We start from the raw sequence: 6,754 nt of genomic DNA, 5'->3' as shown, positions 1-6,754 counted from the left end.
TAAAGGTGTTATCTATGTGCACGAAGGGGGTACACGCAGAAAATTAAAATATGTTCTTATCACCTGCTCAAATTGAGAATATTGAACAATATATCACATGTTTTTGCAGGACTAACAAGGTTTAGCAAATGTAGTTGCCCAGATTCAAAGAAAAACTAAAATAGACATTTAGGTACTTTCTGGACATAGTATAGATACAACTTACAACTACATCAACTACAATTAGCTAACTCTATCAAGTTATAATATAATACAATTAAAAAAATTCCATTTACTGCACAGCATAACACATTGACATACAAACCACTTGGAAGTATTAGAGAACTCACGTCTTCATATGGGCATGAAACAAGTCCATTTCTATGATGTCCAAAACGGCCTGCAAATTATCAGCAATACATAAAAAATTAGGAAATTGCACACTAATTGAGTGATTCAGTGGTAGGAACTTGTAAACATAATTTACCTTGTGCTGAGCAAATATCAAAACTCTGTGTTGTCAAACATTCAGAGAGCCTTCAGAATTTGATGCTTCCAGACCAATCCCGCACTCTTCCAATATTTGCTGAAGGGCCACTAATTTTGGAGAGTGATGCAGCTTATTTTCCTCAAAATATTTTAAACTACAATTTAGGAGCTGGCTTTCCATATAAGGCCTGGAGAAAGTAGACAATGACTGTAAGAACTTCTCAAGAAAATGAAAACAAAAACGCTACTACTTTTTGTTTGCACTTGCCACATTCAACCCACATTAACAAATTTTAGAAATCTCTAATGGCACAATATTCTAGTTTATTTGCTTATCAATTACTACTGTATTCTAGTATGAAGTACACATACTCTGTAAAATCCAAGGTACCCTAAAAATTACACCTTCCTGAAAACATCAAGTTCAAAATTCACATATTTATGGTATAATGTATTATCTGATACTAAGGATGTAAAATATGAGTGAGACATTAGCAGAAATGTAAACATTTATTAAAAATATGTAGTCAAGACTGGTACATAACATAGGAAATGCCGAAATACTTTTTAGAGAACAGAAGAACCAGCACAAACCTTCTACACACTGGCCACATCAATTCTTTTAATATCTACCTTCTCTGTCATTCCAGAAACATCATTTTTCTACTCTCCGTTATAGCTCCGGAGTCCTGATCCCATCTTCAGGAATTCGTAACGAGGCCTGTCAGGCAAGATCACAGAAACAAGATAAAAGTCACCCATAAAATAAGAAAAGTTCAAGCCATCCCATAAGATCATTGTTGTTATTAAGTAACCTAGTCAAAGTATAACATACCTGCCAAGTTTTTATGGCACGTTCAGTCCCCTTGAGAACATGGAATATTCTTCGTCTTCCTCTCCATAATAAAATCCCAGCTTTTGCAATGCTTCCTAAAAATTGCATAAATAAGTACCTAGCAATCAATTAACCAAGCGAAGGAAAAGAGACACCGTGAATATTCTTCGTCTTCCCTGACTCGTGAACTAGAAAATTGTTCATATAGTTTTAACTGGGCATTGCTCAGGTCACAATACCGGTCTTGAATGATTTTTTCGGGTAAATCATACAGGACTTCAGCTTTTGTTCGGTGCACGAGGAAGGGCATAACCTAAAATAGACAGAAGCTTAATGATTGAACAAAATGATGCATTTTTATGCCAAACCAAGTCTTTTAATACAAAGAGTACTAACCTGCTTGTGCAATGCTTCCATTACAAGTGCCCCTGCTTCAGCATCCTTGTCTGAGCATTTAGAATCTCTGGCTGCGAGCAAGGGTTTTCCATAAGTGACTTGGAACTGTGAGAATGACATCAAATAACATGTACTTGAGCACATACCACTATAGCAAGAATTATATCATTTTTCACATATACTAAAAAGATTTACAATGCTATAAGATAAAGTAACATTTTGAAAAACCGGGTTTAGAGAGGTAATCATATTAGAGGGGTTCTATTGTACTAATGTCCTAATTCAGAAATTTTTTTAAATTAATTTAAAGAGTTTACTAATTTATAGGGATTCTACTATACCATGCAGTTTCAATATAACATCAGATACCAAGCTAACCAGTTTGTAGATCCACTACGAGTTAAAAAAAACAACAGTTATATTATTTACCAGTCATCTATAAATATCTTACAAATAATACAGCCCCAACTACTGGAAACAGATTAGAACATACTGGTTAGGTCCCCCTGCACGACACACCTGCTAACAAAGGGCTTGTACTTCTGCGGTTGATCGAATCTCCTAACCAGTGACTATACCTGATAAACGAATACACTTGGTCAGAAAACAGAACACCTTTACAACCAAATTTGCATAAACAAAATTTTAATTTGTTTCACCCACAAAAAAAGCAGACAAATAATGTGCCTAAACATTTAAAGTCAACATGAGAAATTCTTATACTTGCTGATTTCTAAACAATAAGAGAATCAGAAAGTAAAGTAGCACCTTAGTAATCTAATAAAAATACATTCATGAAATCCCAAAACTGGATGCAAAAATAAAATTGCAAATACAATCGAATAATTTGGTAGGTGATTTGATCTTTCAATTCCATGTGTTATGGTGCAGATTACAGTTGCATAAACAATACATACATATAAAGAGAGGAGGGGGGATGATAAAGAAAGTTACAATATCAATAGGAGCTTTGATGTGTTTGGTAACAGAAGAAGAGCACTGATGAGCAGCTGGATCATGTTTATGCTATCTTTTCACACACTCAACACTACTACTGCTATTTTCCATTTTTCCTAATAAATTTCAAGTGCTCACTTCTTCAATTCAATCAATCCCTCTTTGCCATCTTAACAAGCTAACTTACGGAATCAAAAGTACCTGACAAAAAACCAATCACCTATTAATTTAAAATGTGCATCAGATACATTATAAAGAAAATGCAGAATCCCAGGTAAAAATTATATATACCAATCATGAATTTTCCGCAAACAAGAATATAAAAAATCAAAACTTGGGTAGTTACACAAACTAAATGAAGTAACAGAAGAACAAAACAAGAAAAATATCAGTATCACTTTCAAGATGGGCATATTACCGGTCACTAATAAATAGTCCAGTAACATCAGCAGAAGTAGACGATAGCAGAAGTAGACGACATTTTGATAATAAAATTCCCAGTAATTTTCACAAACAGTTGTTGTGTAATATCAATTAAGTAGAAGTATCTCAAGATCGACACTTTCAGATCAACAATAGTTCGATAAACTTGCAGTATTCAACTAAATCAACAACGTTTAGACGAAAAATCAATCAATCGGAACAATACAAAGAACTTCAGATCAATAATATAGATAACACAAACATCCATACATATGAACAAAAAAGACAATTCAACACAAAATCAGCCAACATATCAAATTGCACATTCAATAACATATAGAAATTAACATATGTAACACAAGAGATAGAATTACCTTAAACTCGATTCAAACCCCAAAGGCCCAAATTGAACTCGAATGAAGCCCCAAACTTGAAACAGGTCCTAATTTTGAAATCATCCCTGAGAAAGAGAGAAATATTTAATCAATTGAAAAAAACCCTAAAATAAGGGTGCCCATATGTGTAAGAAAGAGGAGAGAAGGGAGTGCAGATATGTGTATGTAATAAAGAAGTAAGTGTGTGTTCACATACAGTGTGTGAAGTTTAGTTTGCTCTAATTTGAAACTCCAAATCTTGAATTAGAATTGGGGCTAAAATTAGGGTTTCGGCGAAAAGAGAGAAGAGACAGTAAGAAGATGAGAGATGAGATGAGAGGTAAGAAGACTAAGAGAGAAGTAAGGGAGAGATGAGAGAGATATGAGAGGTGAGAGAGACGAGAGAGATGAGGGTCGGGGAGAGATGAGGGTCGCGGGAGTTATTTTGGAAAAGGGGGGAATAAGGTTAGTGAAATTTTTGTTAAAATTAAAGGGGGAAAGTATACTGAAACCGGGGGGGAAAAACAAGTATTTTTTATTTTTTTAAAAAAGGCCATAGACAACGGTTAACAAAATCAACTGATGTCAAAGTTAAAAACATATTTGTGGCCTTTTTAATTTATGAACATAGACAATGGCTACTAAGTGAAACCGATGTCAGTTTTTATATTCAACATCGCTTTTTACAAAACCGATGTTAAACTGTATTTTAACATCAGGTGCATTACATGCCGATGTCTAAGCACCGATGTCGTATCTACTATTTCTAGTAGTGGTTCGTGATACTAAGGTTGACGTAATTATTAAAAGGTTATAGAATGCTAACGAGCAAAAGTGTAACCAGTATAGTATTATGTACGGAAGATAGTAATGACTACGAACTGGAAAAGAATGGGTATTGAGAAGCAAAAGCTTTAAGGCTAGAAGCTATGATGAGAGTCTGTGCAATAGACTTGAAAGAATTTGAAATGGTCACTTAACACGGATTGAGTTTTCTTACGACAATAGATCATATGTCAGTATTGAAATATCGCCTTATGAGATCCTTGAGGGAAGACAATGTCGATCTCCCTTATGATAGGATGATGTTGCAGAGCGCAAGAGGCTTAGACCAGCAGTGGTCCAAAGGACCAAGGATATAATAGATTTAATCAGAGGACGGCTGGTAGTAGCCCAAGATGGACATAAGAAGTATGTTGATTCGACACGAAAGGACAAAGGATAGGAAGTAGGGGACCTAGTAATGTTAAAGGTATCCCTTGGAAAGGATTGATGAGGTTCAAAAAGAAAGGAAAGCTAATCCTACGAATTGTTAGACCCTTTGAGGTATTAAGACGTATTGGGAAGTTAGCATATGAGCTAGCCCTACCCCCGAACATGTAGCAAGTTCATAACGTGTTCCACGTATCAATGTTAAGGAAGTGTAATTCGGATGCCAGACAAATAGGGGCATATGAGCGCATAGACATGCAACCAAACGTAACCTACATGGAGCAACCAGGAAGGGTTATAGATCAAAAATGGACAAATGCTTAGGAGAAGAGTTATCAAACTAGTCAGAGTTTGATGGTAGAACCACAATGTGGGAAAATTACGTAAGAGTTAGAAAGTGCAATGCTAAGAAAGTATCCCTACTCATTTTATATCTGATTCTGGGACGGAATCCTTTTAAGGAGGGGAGACTGTAATAACCCCAATTTTTGGAATTTTTGAAACCCTTGTGAATAGTGTTTTGCTGATTATGCTGAATAAGAAAACTTTTCATGCCACACTATGTAGGGGTTCTTTTATTGTTATTCTGAGATCTTATTAGTACTTTATATGGGATATACGTGTAGGTAAAGATCGTCAGAATCCAAATTTGAACACTTTGATTTTTCCCGAAAATCCACCAGATACCGAAAGAATTGAGTATAAGGGAACAGGATAAAAAGGATTTAAATTCAGGGATTATAAGAGAGGATCATAAAAGGAATATAATGTATTGAGAAAGGTTAAGGGAACCCAAGTAATGAGATCCCGGGTATGATCCCTCAAACGATAAACGAGAACGAAAGTTAAGCGAACCGTATAACAGATCAGCGGTCATTAGCCAAGTAATTAGAAGCTAATCAAAGAGGTTAGTGAGGATGATGTCATCAAACCAATAAGAAGAGGACAAGCATGGGAAGATGACATAAGATTGATGACCTAAGCATGACCAAAAAGGAAGGAAGTGTGGTTGATTATTAACCACACAATTTTACATGGTTAAAAGGGTAATTAAACAAAACAAAAACCTAGCAACCAAGCAAAACAAATCACAAACACAAAAACACATCTTGACTTCATTTCAAGCAACAAAGCTCTCGGGTTTTCTTCTTTTTCAAAGAGGAAAATTTCAAAATCCAAGATCCAACCATTGTTAAATTGCAAGGTAATTATCCAAGGTTCCTTATGATTGGTTATGGCTATCCTAGGAGTTTAAGCTCCAAATTCCTTCACAATCACTTTCAATAAATCATTTAAGAAGAGAGTGAATAGTGTTTTCAAGAAATTTAAATTGTTTGATCTTGTGTTTTTGGTTAGATTAAGCTTTGATAAGGACTTTCAAGGGTGATTCCAAGCTCCTTAGTTACTCTCACTCACCAAGGAAGGTATAATCTCTTAACCTAGCATTGTTATTGAATATTAAGAGCTTATTATGAGTAGGATAGTTCATAAGAAGCATGGTGATTGAATATGTAGATATTAGTTGGTTTTGTGATGTTTTTGGAGTTGTAAATCTTGTTTATTAGTTAATGAACTTAAGAATAGTTTTAGTTCATGTTTGAGAATAATATAAATTGGAAAACTTGATGTGTTGGGGCTGTTGTAGTGATGTATGGATGGAGTTTGGTTGTATGGTTGAATTGTGATTGAATTGTGGTTGATTTGGAGTAGGATAAAATTTGGTAATCGCGTAAACATAGCCGTCGTAATGCCCGATTTACTTTAGACTGTTTTTGTTCTTAACATCAGGACCCATGAACTCACTGTTAGGTTTTTTCCATTGCCATGATTAGATAGTTCATGTTACGAGCTTCGTTTTGATATGTGGTTCGCTTGAATCCGATGTACGGTTTAGGAGAAACGACCGTTTTAAGTAACGGCGTTTCGCGAATGAACCATTACCCCTCGCCTTACTTTGAAACCTTGGTTAAGGCCCTTAAATGACCAATTGGAGTATGAAACAATTATGTAAAGTGTATTAGGCAGTTAGTAGAGTACTCGCGAAAGAATCGCCTTAAAACTCTTAATGGTTAATTTATTAAAAATGGTG

Source organism: Apium graveolens, chromosome 7 (assembly GCF_009905375.1).
Source record: "Apium graveolens cultivar Ventura chromosome 7, ASM990537v1, whole genome shotgun sequence".
NCBI classification, from domain to species: Eukaryota; Viridiplantae; Streptophyta; class Magnoliopsida; order Apiales; family Apiaceae; genus Apium; species Apium graveolens.
This window is presented reverse-complemented; position numbering follows the sequence as displayed.